We start from the raw sequence: 16,375 nt of genomic DNA on the forward strand, positions 1-16,375 counted from the left end.
GCCACTTCCAGACCTCTTGCCTTTCCCTTCTTCTCCTCCTCCTCTTACTCCTCCTCCTCCTTCAAGATTTATTTTATTTATTTGAAAGGCAGAGTTATAGGGAGAGACAGAGAAAAAGAGAGCTTCCATCATCCACTGGTTCACTTTCCAAATGACTGCGACAGTCAGACTCAGCCAGGCTGAAGTCAGCAAGCTGGCACTGCATCCGGGTCTCCCACATGGGTGGAAGGGGCCCAAGAACTTGTGCCGTCTGGGGTACAGTAGCAGGAAGCTGTATCAGAAATGGAGTACCCAGGATATAAACCGGAGCTCCCATATGTGCCAGCATCGCGGACAGAAATTTAACTCAGTGTGCCACAATGCAAGCTAATCAATTAACTAAATAATGTATTTGGATAAGCCTTATGAACCTTCCCTATTCTAAAAAATTTTTTCTTTTACTTATTTGATAATCTCATATCTGTATTCTGTTATTAAAATTCCTGTTACAGAGAGGCATCTGGTGCAGTGGTTAAGCTGCCTCTTGGCATTCCCACATTCCACATTAGAGTGCCTGGGTTCCAGTCCTAGCTCTGCTCCTAATTCCAGCTTCCTGCTTAAGTGCACCCTAGGAGGCAGTGGGTAAAGGCTCAGGGAACTGGGACCTTGCCACCCACATGGAAGACCCAGGTTGAGTTCATAATTCCTGGTGTTGGCCTGGCCCAGCCCTGGCTGTTGCAGACATTTAGGCAGTGAACCAGCAGATGAAAAAATGTCTGGCTGTCTATCTCTCTGTCTCTCAAATAAATAAAAATTCTAAAAGTAAAATATCTCCCAAAAATTCCTACTAGGTAGCTATTAACTATGTGGATTAATTCATTTGTGTTTTAAACACAATGTTCAATCTATGGGAGATAGATGCATATTTTTAAAACTTGCTGTCATTTAAACTCATCTGTGGGATATCAGTTTTGTTTGTTTCTGAAAGTTCTCATCTGGTTCCAGCATTGCCTTTGTTTTCTCCAACCCTCTCCTGCCCCATTTGTTTGTTTATTTTAGTAAACAAGTGAGAGGTTCCATTCCAGCATCCAGCAATTCTTGCGTGACCATTCCCGTTAAACAGTGACTCACAACAAAGCCGAAAGGAAACATGAGCAAGACGTGGCAATGTGAAGCCTCCCTCCAGGGTGACAGGGCCACCCCTCCCCGGTCAGCTTTTGCATATTTTATCCCAACAGTTCCTCCAAGGAAAACGCATTCTTCCACCTGAGGACCTGGCTAGGGACAGCACACTCAGGGAGCAGGTGCAATGGGGCCCGGATGCCTTTTCACAGCACCCCCTGTTCCTCTCAGCCTTCTAGAAGGGCAGCTCTCCCCAAGTCAGGAGAGAAATCAGCCTACGGATGCATGGGTGAGGGCTGGGGTTGCTCAGGGTGTCTTCAGCAGCCTACATGGCGAGAGGTCACAGGGGACACCATGGGAAATGGCACCCAGGCTTGGAACCCATTCCCCTGGTTCCAGCCCCACTCACCAGAACCCGGGTGGTCCCAGCCCAGAGCCTGCCTACCCCTCCCCCCCCCCCCCGGGTGTCTTCGTGTGAGCTGGGACCGCTTCACCCTTCCTGTGGAGCCACGTGCTGCGTCTCCACCCCACAGTCACAGCAGGTGCTGCTACTGCTCTTGCACTCCTAACTCTGCTTTTATCTTCCACCCTACAGGTCTAGACCAGTCTCATTTCTTTCTGTCATTTTAGCAGAGCTCTAAAAGGCCACAGAGATAAGCGCTTAGGTTGACTCTAACCTGGTTAATCAGCAAACTCTCTACCTACTTTTTTGTGAGATTATTGTCAGTCCCAAACAAGACAATGAATGTGAAAGTATTTGCAAGCTGTAAAATGTCAAACAAATGCAATGCATTATCATTTGACTCTTAAGACATCTGCATAGATTGTTCTATTGTGACTTCTCTTGTTGATTTTTAAAATATAATTTAAAGTTGTATTTATTTATTTGAGGGGCAGAGAGACACACAGAGAGCTCCCCAAATACCCACAAACATTTAGACTTGAGCCAGGCAGAAGCTGGGAGCCAAGAACTCCATCCAGGTCTCCCACACAGGTGGCAGGGGCCCCAGCTACTTGAGCCAACACCTGCTGCCTCCCAGGGTCTGCACTAGCAGGAAACTGGAATTGGGACATAAACCCGGGCCCTCTAATATAGGATATCGGGGTCTCAAACTATGGCTTCATCACTAGCTAAATTTAGTCAACATGAAAATAAAGAAAATATTCCCAATTATATGTGGTTGACAAAAGTTGAAAATAGAATATTAATTGGTAACCTGAATAAAATGCATCCTGCTAAGCAGTAGACTCAGCTCAGAATATCTTCTTCCTGGGATCCACCCGAATACCCCAGGTGTGTGGGCTACTTGTCTCTGGGCCCCCCAGGTTGCTGTGCACAAAGCTCACCCAGCACTGCCCACTCTACAGAAACTGCTGGCTTCTTGCTTCTTGCATGCTGTGGGTACAGTCTGTCTTGTTCACCTAGCACACAGATGTAACCACACTGGTTACAAAATGTTTGATAAAGTGAAACACTGCAGACAGCCATGCCCAAATATTATTTAATCTCTTGGAGAATACTTCCTAGGGGGTTGACCAGATAGCCCACCTTATGTACTAAAAAAACAAAATGGGGAAGCCCTTTCTCCTCCATAAAGACAAAGGAGAAAACCATGGACCTGTCTGACAGATTGCTTCATCTTTTCATGCAATGGGAGAAGAGAGAGAGAAATGAAACTGCAGTTCTGGCAGCACCAGACAGCCCAGACACAAGTGTGAAGCACAAAAGGGGAGGCCGCGTGGATCCTGGCAGCTCTCATGTTCCATGAAAAACACCTGCTCTGTTGGCAGCCAGAAAAGAAAGACCCAGAATAGCACAGGCTCACCCACTCACAAAACACAGGAACTCCCCTGTGCTGTAGGCAAAGGGGGATGTCAGGAGACAGGCCTAGTGAGGCTCACTTGCAAAATTTACCCAATGGCATTAAAAAGGACTTGGATTTCCCCTACGACAGGAAGAGAAGGAAATTCAACACCCCTGTGGGAGAGGCAGCCCAGAGGCTCAGGGCTCACGAGGTGGGCTTGCAGGCTTGCAGGAAGCACAGAGGCCCACACGTTCCTGGACCGGGGCAGCTGCACTTGAAGCTCACCCGCACAGCCCTGAAAGGCTGCGGCATAAGTCATCGCCCCTGCTGGGGACACCGCAGGGCGAGCCTGGCACTGTGGGGCCCCGGTGAATAGGACGAAGTTGGGAGACAGCATTGTGAGCAAACAGAGCGGCCACCAGCACGAGCAGGCAGCGAGGCCCAGGCATCGGGCTACCAGGGGCCAGGTGCATGGCATCGCCAACCTGGGTGACTCCCCTGCGTCTTCAACACTGGTGTGTCCACACCAGCTCCTGAGATGCTCCCTAAGCAAACCATTCCACGGGCACAGACATTTGGGAACTGTGCATAGAGTAAACCCCTTAGGGGTTCACCATAAACATTAGTCTCCAGGGGCCCTGAGCAGTTCTTCACAAAAGGAAGAAAGCAAAACCAAGCAATCCCTGGGTTTCCCAAATGCTTTTCTTCAATGTAAGGCCAACGAACACTGCAAAGAACCAGTGTTCCCTGGACCACAGGATGGCAACTGCTGTCCCTCCTGGGCCTTGACGTGTGACTCTTGCCTTTAGTAATGACACAGCTCTCAGAACTTAAAAAAAATCAAATTTATTTGAAAGGCAGAGAGAGAGAGAGAGAGAGAGAGAGAGAGAGAGAGAGAGAATCCTCTGCTGCTTTTCCAGGTGCATTAGCAGGGAGCTGGATAGTAAGGGGAGGAGCCAGGACTTGAACCAGTGCCCAAATGGGATGTCCACATTGCAGGGGGAGGTTTAACTTGTTGCACCACAATGCTGGCCCCAAAAGGCATATTTTTAAAAAGAAAGGGAGAGAGAACAAGTATCTAGCTGGCAGATTACTGATTTGCTTATTTATTGATTTATTTCACTTTTCATTTATTTTAGATGCAGAGAAAAGAAAAGGGGAGGGGGGAGCACATTACCATTTGCTAGTTCACTCCCCCAAATGCTCACAGCAGCCAGAGTTGGGCTGGGACTGAAGCCACAAGGTAGAAAATCAATCCAGGTCTCCCAAGTAGGTGGCAGGAACTCAAACACTTGAGCTATCCACTGCTGCCTCCCAGGTAACAAATTACCAGGAAGCTGGAGTCAGAAGCTGGAGCCTGGAATTGAACCCAGGCACTTTGATATAGCACATGGATGTCTTATCGGCTAAGCTAAATGCCAGCCCCTTACTGGCTCTTTCTTTTTTCTTTCTTTTTTTTTTTTTTTTCTTTTTTGACAGGCAGAGTGGACAGTGAGAGAGAGAGACAGAGAAAAGGTCTTCCTTTGCCGTTGGTTCACCCTCCAATGGCTTCCGTGGCCAGCGCACCACGCTGATCTGAAGGCAGAAGCCAGGTACTTATCCTGGTCTCCCATGGGGTGTAGGGCCCAAGGACTTGGGCCATCCTCCACTGCCTTCTCAGGCCACAGCAGAGGGCTGGCCTGGAAGAGGGGCAACTGGGACAGAATCCTTTGCCCAGACCAGGACTAGAACCCCGTGTGCCGGTGCGGCAAGGTGGAGGATTAGCCTAGTGAGCCGCGGCGCCAACCACTAGCTCTTTCTTACAACAAGGTCTCTCCACCTCAACATTTCTGATTTCTATTTTAGACCAGAGAGTTCTTTGGAGGGGCTGAAGGGCCCTGTGCTGCGCATTTCAGACATTCAGTAGCATCCTTGGCCTCTATTCACTCAATGAGAAAGGCTGTCCTTCCCATGTCGTGACAATCAAAAACGTCTCAGACGTTACCAAATGTCCCCGGGGGCAGAAATCTTCCTGACTGAGAACCACCAGTCTCAAGGGGATGCCCAAACATCCCTAGAAACTCTTAAAACTATTGTACACTCATTCGATTCTGGTAAGCATTTGGTCAGCTAAGACACCTGGTTAGGAGAACCAAGGTTAAATAAAGACAGGAAGCAGTGCAGAAATATACAGAATGGCCAAGAACGTGGGCTTTGGGTTTTACACAACAACCTTCTAATCACACAACCCATCTGTTAGATGGGTCAGTGCATTGGTAGATCAGAGCCTACAGAGGAAGGGTAGGGGTTGGGCACAGAGGTTAAGTCAGCTGCAGCCCATATCGGATTGCCTGGTCTAAATTCCAGCCCCTAGCCTTCCAATCCAGCTTCCTGTTAATGCAATGGGAGGCAGCAGCGGATGGCGCAAGTGCTTGTGTCCCTGCCACACACATGAAGACTTGGATTGAGTTCCTTGCTCTTGGCGTTGGCTTGACCCTTGCCTGGCTATTGTGGGCACTTGGAGAGTGGACCAGGAAGTCTGTATGTGTCTCTGTCTCTCTGCCTTTCAAATAATGAGAAAATACATAAATACAAATAAAAATTGCTTAAAATTTGTTTTGAAGTCAAAGGCAAAAGAAGCAGCTTGTTAAAGGAGAATGTTTGAATCTTCATTTAATACGTTGCTTACCCCAGTTATCTGCTCTAGATTTGAGAACAGCTCAGGCCGGCATAGTGCCACCTGCAATGCTGGCATCCCTTATGGGTGCTTCTCTACTTCCAATTCAGCTCCCTGCTAATGCACCTGGGATAGAAGCGGGAGATGACCCAAGTGCTTAGATCCTTACACCCATGTAGGAGACCTGGAAGAAGCTCCTGGCTCCTGGCTTCAACCTGGCCCAGGCCTGGCCGTTGTGACCAAATACAAAGTGAACCAGTGGATGGAAGATTTCTCTGTCTCTCCCTCTCTCTCTGTAACTCTGCCTTTCAAATAAAATAAATAAATCTTTTAAAAAAATCCAGTTTGATTCTATTCAGGTATTCCTTAATGTTCATAGAGGGAGAAATATTTGCTTTGTAAACATTAAAACCTAATACCGTGGTCGGTGCCGTGGCTCACTTGGCTAATCCTCTGCCTATGGCGCTGGCACCCTGGGTTCTAGTCCCGGTCAGGGCGCCGGGACTATAGTATCTTTGGAAACAGCACTGGTCATGTGGAGAAAGCGTGATGACACAAGAGGAAGGTTCGGGGAAATGGCTTTGCAGAGGTCAGCCATGTTTGGCCTCAGTTTCCCAACTATCAAATGAAAATTAAACGGAAGGGCAGATGCAATAGGTTAAGCATCTGCCCATGGTGCCAGAATCCCATATGGGCGCTGGTTTGAGTCCTGACTGCTCCACTTCCAATCTGGCTCTCTGCTATGGCCTGGGAAGGCAGTGGAAGACGGCCCAAGTCCTTGGACCCCTGCACTTGCCTGGGAGACCCAGAGGAAGCTCCTGGCTCCTGGCTTTGGATCGGCCCAGCTCCAGCCATTGTGGCCATCTGGGGAGTGAACCAATGGATGAAAGACCTTTCTCTCTCTGCCTCTGCATCTTTGTAACTCTGCCTTTCAAATAAATAAATAAATCTTTAAAAAAAATTAAACAGAGGCAATTTTATTCTTCAAAGTTAAAAAAGCCGGGGAAGATTAAGGGTTCAAGTTCTTTTCTAAGAGTCCTTTGTTAAATGTGATGATTGCATTTGGATCCCATGACGCATTTACTCTTCTAGATCGACTTTTAGCCACTTTGTCATTTTCTAATGAAATTCTTTTAGACATTTTGTTGAAACTGAGTTATATAGGTAGATTAATTGGGGGAGAATTTGCTAGTGCTTGGTAGTAAATCTTTCCTGCTAGGAATGGAGCATATTCAAGCCTTCTGCATATTTCAGAAGAGATTTTTATTTTTATTTATTTAATTTATTTTTTGACAGGCAGAGTGGACAGTGAGAGAGAGAGAGAGAAAGGTCTTCCTTTACCGTTGGTTCACCCTCCAATGGCCGCTGCAGCCAGCGTGCTGTGGCCGGCGCACCACACTGATCTGAAGCCAGGAACCAGGTGCTTCTCCCGGTCTCCCATGCAGGTGCAGGGCCCAAGCACTTGGGCCATCCTCCACTGCCTTCTCGGGCCACAGAAGAGAGCTGGCCTGGAAGAGGGGCAACCAGGACAGAATCCGGTCCCCGACCGGGACTAGAACCCAGTGTGCCAGCGCCGCAGGCGGAGGATTAGCCTAGTGAGCCGCAGTGCCGGCCAGATGAGATTTTTAGTTTTCTACCTGAAGGATCCTTACACTTCTCATTTCATTTATGTCTAGACTTACATACTCTGTTTTTTTTTTTTAAAGTGGGTATTTTTCCATTATAGTTTGTAATTGGTTTATACAAAGGTTACTTTTTTTTAAAGATTTATTTTATTTATTTGAAAGACAGAGAAAGAGAGGGAGGGAGAGATACAGAGAGATCTTCCATATGCTGGCTCATGGCCCAAATGGCCACGATGGCTAGGGCTGGGCTGGTCTAAAGCCAGAAGCCAGGAGCTTCATCCAGGTCTTGCAAGTGGGTGGCAGAGGCCCAAGCACTCGGGCCATCTTCCACTGCTTTTGTAGGTGCATCAGCAGGGAGCTAGATTGAAAGTGGAGCAGTCAGGACTTGAACTGGCACCCTTATGGGATGCCAGCGCTGCAGATGGCAGCCTAACCCACTAGGCCACAGCGCTGGCCTCTCTCGGGATTTGCAAACTCCAGCTGCCTTCCTGGCACATCAGCAGGAAGCTTGATCAGAAGCGAAACAGCCGGGATTTGAACCACACTCTGATATGGAACGCAAGCTTTGTAGGATTAACCCACTGCACCGCAACGTTGGCCTTAGCAAGTTCCTTCTAGTTTTTCTCATTAATGATTTTCTGATTTGTTTCTGCTTATTCAAAATACTTTGCAGAAGTCCCCACATAGCTAATTTGGTCAAAAGCCTACAGACCTATACCAATTTAATGTACATGATTGGATTATCAAACTTGTACTGTTAAAATCTGCATAATCATTTGGACCTAAGAATGTGAAGTCTCTCTTAAATTAATATGGTGAGAATTACATTCAAGAAATGAAGGTTGAACATAAGTGCCGTGGATCAGGCATTTTATGCAATGCTCTGGAGTGGTGTTTCTGATAGAAGTGCCTGTTGGAAGTACAAACTGATGCTCTGGGCCCCAAATCTCCCAAAAGAGAGTTCAAGGGATGGAGGCTGTGAAGCTGTGTCCTCAATGAGCTTTCTTACGCACTTTACACTTTAAAACCCTGACACAGCAGCAATTTAGTCACAGGTTGGCAAGTTGGCATCCCATATGGAAGGTCCCAGCCCCTGTGTTTCCCATCCGGCCTCCTGCTAATGCACACCTTGGGAGGCAGCAGGAAATGGCTCACGTACTTTGGTCCCTTCCACTCACATGGGAGACCTGGATGGAGCTCCTGGTTCCTGGCTTTGGCCCGGCCCAGCACTGGCAGATGTGGGCATCTGGGAAGTGAGCCGATTGATGTAAGCTTCTCTCTCTCTCTTATCAAATGAAAATAATAAAAATTAAAAGTCTTTTAAAAAAAGATTTATTTATTTATTTCAAAGGCAGAGTTACAGAGAGGCAGAGAGAAAGAGAGAGAATCTTTCATCCGCTGGTTCACTCTCCAGATGACCACAACAGCTGGAGCTGCGCTGATCTGAAGCCAGGAGCCAGGACCTTCTTCCAGGTCTCCCACGCGCGTGCAGGGGCCCAAGGCCTTGGCCCATCTACTTCTTTCTCAGGCCACAGCAGAGAGCTGGGTAGGAAGTGGAGCAGCCAGAACTTCAACCAGCGCCGACATGGGATGCCGGCGCCGCAGGGAGAGGCTTAACCTACCACACCACAGTGCTGGTCCCGTATGATAGTTTCTTATGATCCATTCAGATAAGGAGCTCCTTGTAGACAAGCACACATGAAATCTAGCCCGGTATCTCATTTTGTCTACCTTGGGAGTTAGTTCTCCTTAGATTTGTTTTTCCAGACAAGTTTTCTTTTTCCAGGTAGGATTTTCCTCTCCTCCCACACTCTGCAGAGCTGAACTTTTCAAGGCTTGTTTTTTAGTTGTGCTCCTTGATCTCTAACCAGTGCCTGCTGTGTGTAACAACTAATGAATTAAGTTGAATCATGAACCTTTAGTCTATGTAGCAAGTATCCTCCCAGTACATCCTGTAGTCCTAGCAGTGTCCTAGCCAAAGAGAGGGGGTGGCCATGACCTTGGGAAGCGGGCAGCTCTCCTCCGGAAGCACTGGAGAAAACAGAAACATATCCAGCACGTTGACATCATGATAACGAAGATTCTTTACCAATTCTAACTTTAATGCTTTAAAAATTATCTGAAGGGCAGCGTGACAGAGAAGGGGAGAGTGAGAGATACCTTCACGTATTGGTTTACTTCCCATGTGCTTGCACAGTTGGAGCTCGGCCATGCTGAAACCAGGTGGCAGGAACTCCATTAGGGTCTCCCATGTGCGCAGCAGGGGCCCAAGTATCTGGGCCATCATCCACTGATTGCAAAGGCGCATCAGTAGGGACTTGGAACTGGGGTCTCATAGGGGGTGCTGGCTTCCTAAGTGGCAGCTTAACCTGCTGCACCACGATGCTGGCCCCCAATAACTTCAATTCTTTAAATTAAAGTTCCTTAGCAACAGTTGCTTGTGAAATACACATTTGAATCTTCAACAGTCAACGGTGTTAATGGTGTGAAGCACAGCCCTGGTGATAGCCCTTTGCGGTTGTCAACACAAATTCAAAAACAAGCCAATGAGTGGGCTGAAGTAATTAATAATATTTTGGTAGAAGCACCACTAAGGAAGCAGTAAAGACAAGGGCATGGACATGACAGCTGCTGTACATGACTCATACCCCTCCCATCACCCCCAGCATAGATAGATAGATAGATAGATAGATAGATAGATATGCTGTTATGCTATCAAATAACAGACCTCTTCCTTGTGTGCCGTGCCCGCCCCTCCCAGCGCCCCCACCTTTTTGGATTCCAGTTAGTGCTATAGGGCTCGCTGGAAAAGCTCTCGGGCACTATCTGTGATCTCTGGTATATTCAGTGTCAGTTTCAGTCATTATTCCACAAGTCAACAAAACAAAACAGGGGCTCAGCTCTGATGTGAGCTCATGCTCTCCCTTCTTAAATAAGAAAAAAATTTAATTCCAGAATGTAGGCTATGAACTACCATTAACAGGAGACTTCATTCACATTTTCCTAAGAACGGGAAAGAGAAACAAGATAAAGAGGCCAATTTGCTTGTGGCAGAACTTAGAAGAGCAGAAAAAAAGATGATTTCCAGTCTTTGGGATCAAATCATCTTTTTCCAAAATTGCTGAAAAACGATTATTTGGCCTTTTCCTCCATGCATTTGAAAATAAAAAAGAAAATGGAAGAACCCAGTAGACTTTGAAATCTTTTAAGTTAAAAATTATTGTAGTTTGCCTAAATTAAGAATCCGGGACTAACTTTTGTAATTTCATGGCTTTTTGTTTTGTTTTTGTGATCGCTGGACTTTTTTAAAAAAATTATTAAGGCTTTCAGAAGAGAGAGTACAAAAGGTGCAATATGTTATCAACTGCCGGCCAGCCGCTACTCTTTTGAGAGCTGAGGTTCTCGAAATACATATCATTAAATTATCTGTCAAAATGATACCCAAATCCGCACGGCCTGGCTCAGCAATCGCAGAATTTGATCTCGCAAACAGGATTATGAAGACGAACAGCAGAAGGAAACAACCAGGCAGGCGCGGCCCAGGGCGCGCTCTGCGGCACCGCGGCGCAGGCGGGGACAGGCACCGACCCCCTCGACCACGGCGGCGGCCGCCGCCCAGCGCGCAGCTCGGGTGCGCGCGCACCCACGCCGCGTCACGCGCGCGGGGGCGGGGGCCGCGGCCGCCTCCGCGCCCCCCGCCCCCGCTCCTCGCTCCTCGCCCACGCAGAGCGGCTGCTCAGGGATGCTGCTGCCGGCAGGTGCCAGCCTGCCGCGGAAACGTCATGTTCTTGAACACGGTAACACGTAGTGGAAAGCCATGTCGTGTGTGCAAACAGGTTCACTTTACAGATTAGCATGAACAAAAGGTACCCCGCACACATCCGAGAGCCCAAGAGCTACCTGTCCCTGTAACCCTGGGGACCTGCGTGCCTTACTGCACCCGCCATCAGAGGTGCCTGGTTTGATAGGTACCGCATGATTTTGACCTTTTATTCAGTATTTGCTCATCTTGGGGAAAGAACAAATTACCTATAAGCTGGTAATCACCTAGAGGCTTGACCAAATCAGATCCGGTTTTTAGGCGTGAGTGTAGGCAGCAAGCTGCGAGTGCACCTGCTACCTGTGACTGGTCTTTTGATAATACCGAGATCAGGTACTGTCAACCTGATAGGTCCCTTATGAAGTTCCTCATCGGTTTCTCACCTATGGTTCTAGCAACCACGTATTATCATTGCTTAGGTACTTTATTTCACTAGGGGTGCAAAAATAGCAATGTTTTACGTTTATAATTTTTCCGATTATTAGCAGAATCTTCTCATCCATTATTTGGTTGCCCTGAAACATAGTTTGTCCAGGGAAGGCAGACATGACGTTTGGGTCTTTCTCTTTATTTTCAGCATACAGAGGTGTTTCCCTAGCATCCTCTAGAGGTGAGCAATGAGTCTATTTTTGGAGCATTACTAGGAACCCATGGATGTCATCATAACTTGCCGGGGCTCCATTCTCTGCAATTATGTACTGATTTGGTTGATGCTCAAAATATCCCACTTTCAGCCAGCACTCCTGTGTCCTTCTGACATGACCCAAGAGCCTTTGACCGCTTCCTGGCTACAGCAAAACGTTCCTGCGGTCAGAGGAACATCTTAAACTGCATGGGGACACGAGCAGCAAGATTTAGAACGTGATCAAGTCTTCAGGAAAAACCGTTCTGTTTCATCAACAACAGATTGCAGGGAGGAAAAAAAAGACGTGAACCCTAAAGATTGAGAGACATCAGACATTGCAATATCTGGATTTTTTTTTCTTTTGACAGGCAGAGTGGACAGTGAGAGAGACAGAGAGAAAGGTCTTCCTTTGCCATTGGTTCACCCTCCAATGGCCGCTGCAGCCGGCGCACCGTGCTGATCTGAAGCCAGGAGCCAGGTGCTTCTCCTGGTCTCCCATGCAGGTGCAGGGCTCAAGCACTTGGGCCATCCTCCACTGCACTCCAGGGCCACAGCAGAGAGCTGGCCTGGAAGGGGGCAACCGGGACAGAATCAGGCGCCCCCACAGGGACTAGACCCCGGGGTGCTGGCGCCGCAGGCAGAGGATTAGCCCATTGAGCCGTGGCGCCGGCCAATATCTGGATCTTGTATGGATTCTGATATTTACAGAAAACTGCTAAAAAATAGAATTAAGGAAGTGGATGATGATGATTGGACAACATTAGGAATATATAAACAGTGAATACCCCTGAACTGTATACTCATAAAGGATTAAGAGGATAAACTGTTAGCTGTGCAAGAAGAAATAAGAAAGTAAAAAGTTAAAGGTAGGCCGGCGCCGTGGCTCACTAGGCTAATCCTCCACCTCTCGGCGCCGGCACACCGGGTTCTAGTCCCGGTCGGGGCACCGGATTCTGTCCCGGTTGCTCGTCTTCCAGGCCAGCTCTCTGCTGTGGCCCGGGAGTGCAGTGGAGGATGGCCCAAGTCCTTGGGCCCTGCACCCCATGGGAGACCAGGATAAGTACCTGGCTCCTGCCATGGGATCAGCGCGATGCGCTGGCTGAAGCGCGCCGGCCGTGGCGGCCATTGGAGGGTGAACCAACGGCAAAGGAAGACCTTTCTCTCTGTCTCTCTCTCTCTCACTGTCCACTCTGCCTGTCAAAAAAAAAAAAAAAAAAGTTAAAGGTAATAATGAGAAAAGGAAATTTGAACACTGACTGGTTTGATTATATTAAGAAATTATAAAAATTCTAGGTGGGGTAACGTGATTATGTGGAAAAAATTCCCTAATATTTTAAAGATTCGTACTGAAAATTATCAAGGAAATTATATCTGAAATTTGATTTACATTTATCTAGTTGGGGTGGGAGAAGTAAGCAGATGTGGTCTGGTGGAATACAAGGGACCATGTGTTGAATGGGATTCACTACGGATGTCCTTCTGTTTTTATATGTTTCAAAACTGCATGATAAAAAGCTTAACATTTATTTTACTTTACTGTTATTACCATTTTTAAGATTTATCTGTCTACCTCAGAGGTAGAATCACAGAGAAGAAAGAGAGACAGAGAAAGGTCTTCCATCTGCTGGCCCCTTCCCCAAATGCCTGCAATGGCCGGAGCCGGGCTGATCCAAAGCCAGGAGCCAGGAGCTTCTTCTGGATCTAGCGTGAGTGCAGGGGCCCAATGACCTGGGCCATCTTCTACTGCTTTCCTAGGCCACAGCAGAGAGCTGGATTGGAAGTGAAGCAGCTCGAACCAGGAACTCAAACCAGCAGCCAAATGAATGCCAGTGATGCAGGTGGAGGCTTAACCTACTACACCACAGCACCGGCCCCTAAAATTGATTTTAAAATATAGATGATCTTAGAGTGAAGCTGAAGAGGAACTGATTGTGACAGAACTACACTGATTCCATAAATAAAATCTTGCCTAATTCAGAAATGTGTTAGCTACCTGCCAGCTGCAGTGGGAGTGTGAAATACAAAATCCCAGTGATGGGAATGGTGTGGCACAGTGGGTAAAGCCACCACTGTGACAATGGCATCCCATATGGGCACTGGTTCCCGTCCTGGCTGCTCCACTTCTGATCCCGCTCTCTGCTACTATGACCTGGGAAGGCAGTAGAAGATGGCCCAAGTTCTTGGGTCCCTGCACTCAGGATGACCTGAACGAAGCTCCTGGCTTCAGATCACGCCAGCTCTGGCTGTTGTGGCCATTTGGGGAGTGAACAATTGGATGGGAGACCTCTCTCTGCCTCTGCCTCTCTGTAACTCTGCCTTTCAAACAAATAAATAAATACAAACATAAAACAAAATCCCAGTGACTATTCAAGGAGCATATTACTACCTTATAGAGGCATGTCAGGCTTTTTTTTGCACACATTAAACCCATTTGATTCTTACAATAACCTTGTGCGATTGGTACTATTGTTACAATGCCCATTTTACAAATACATGAAACAGGTTCAGAAAGACAGAGGTAGGCTTTAAACTTGGTGGCTCAAGTACTCGGCTCCCTGTGACACAGATGAGTTCTGGGATCCTGGCTTTGGCTTGGCCCAGACATGGCTGTTGTGGGCATTTGGCGGTGTGCCCCAGAAGGTGGAAGAACTCTCTTTTTGTCTCTCTACCTTTCAAGTAAAATGAAAATAAATAAATTAAAAAATAATTCTCTTTAAAGAGACATAGGCTTTAAACCGTTTAGTCTTTGTGTGGAGCCCTACTATTAGTAAGAGCAGCAGAAACGGCTCTTTTTAAATTTTTTGTTTGTTTGTTTTTGAGTGACAGAGATAGACAGAAAGAGAGAGAGAGACGAAGACAGAGGGAGAGAGCGAACTTCCATATGCTCGTTCACTCCCCAAATGGCCACAACAGCCAGGTTTGGGCCAGCAGAAGCCTGGAGCCAGGAGCTCCATTCTGGTCTCCCACATGGATGCGAGGGCCCAAGTCCCCAGGCCATAATCCGAGATGCCTTCCCGGCCGTTAGCAGGAATGCTGGGTGGGAAACAGAGCTGCCGGGTTGCAAGCCGCAGCTTACCCCACTGCGTCACACTGCCAGCTCCGACATAAATGGCTTTTAAAAGATACCAGCCCTGTTGTAAGCGCTTTATGTCTGCTAATTAACTTTAATGTTCACAACAGTAACCCCATGTCGAAGACACCCTCAGGAGACCCCTTTTACAGATGCGAACACTGAGATCCGGCGGTGCGGTAACTAAGGTTACACAGCCGGCAGTGGTGGAGGAAGCACTGGGGCTGGGGGGTTGGCTCCGCCCTCCTCCACCGCCTCAGGGTCAATGGTGAGCCGAGCCGCTCAGCTCCACCGCTTGGTAAACACCGACTGCCCCAAGCAGTCTGTAGGGAAGCCTTCCAGGAACTTGGAGGCCCAGCTCCAGGCTCTCTGAGGCGCTGTGGAGGAGACTTAGGGGTTCAGTTCGCTCTCCTCCGCCTAGGAGAGAGCAGGGGCCCAGCAGCCTCAGCCGGGCTCTTTGATCCTTGATGTTCCAGAGGAAAAACTCGAGGAAGTTGCCTGCGGATCGGCCCACTGCTCCAGCACGGGAGCCGCCGCCCCTGGGCCCAGTGAGCCCCTGTCCCCACCACGCTCCTGTCTGCGCCAGAATACCTAGAAAGTTCGCCCTCTTCTACCGGCTTCTGCCTCGGTGAGCTCCTTCCTCGGAGATCGCAGCGTTCCTAAGGGTCACACTAACCAGTTCAGTACTTGATTTTAAACAAAGCTCAATTGTTTATCTTTTTTTTTTTTTTTAAGATTTATTTATTTATTTGAGAGGCAGAGCTAGAGAGACAGAAAGCTGTTCCATCCGCTGGTTTACTCCCCAAATGGCTGCAATGGTGGGAAGTGGGCCCATCTGGAGCCGGGAGCCTGGAGCTTCTGCTGGGTCTCTCAAGGGGGTGCAGGGGCCCAAGTGCTTGGGCCATCTTCTACTGCTTTCCCACGCCATAACAGGGAGCTGGATGGAAGAGGAGCAGCCAGGACACAAAATGGCGCCCACATGGGATGCCGGCACCACAGGCAGAGGCTTGACCTACTATGCCACAGTGCCGGCCCTGTTATTTGACAATTTTACTGGATATCTCTTGCCTCTGATTAAGTGATAAATATTTACAAGACAGAAGCTAGGTCTCATGCTTCATTGCTATTTCTCCAATAGGCCCCAAACCATGGAGTGGGTGTTCACTCTGTATTATCTAAATGAATAAATTATATTTACTAGCCAGTGTAGTTTAGATGGCAATACATAGAATGGTTAGGAACACAGGCTCACCCTCTCTTTACTAGTTGTGTGCCCCTTTATGGCTTACTTTTCTTGCTTGTAAAATAGGGATAAAGTTTCTCATTCATGTGTAGTGTGCTTAGCCCAAGCCCAGCATGTAAGAAATGTTCAACAGGTGTTAGCAGCTAATACTTTTGGTAATACTAATTTCCTGGGAAAGGAAGGTTTTATTGGCTATTCAGCATCTTTGCTACAAGTGAAGTCAAATTTAATCAGCAGGTTGCTTGGTAAGCATGATTTAGTTGGCTCTGGAGACTGTGGGCCGTAGTGGAGCAAGAATGGAATTGAAGCCAGAAAGGAGTTCAGATGTCACCTGTGAACCTAGTTGTGACATTGTATCTTAAAAAAAAAAAAAAAAGCACATTTTATTTCAGAAGAGTTTTAAGTTTACAAAACCAAAATTGTGAGGTAG

This window comes from Oryctolagus cuniculus, chromosome 13 (assembly GCF_964237555.1).
Source record: "Oryctolagus cuniculus chromosome 13, mOryCun1.1, whole genome shotgun sequence".
NCBI lineage: Eukaryota > Metazoa > Chordata > Mammalia > Lagomorpha > Leporidae > Oryctolagus > Oryctolagus cuniculus.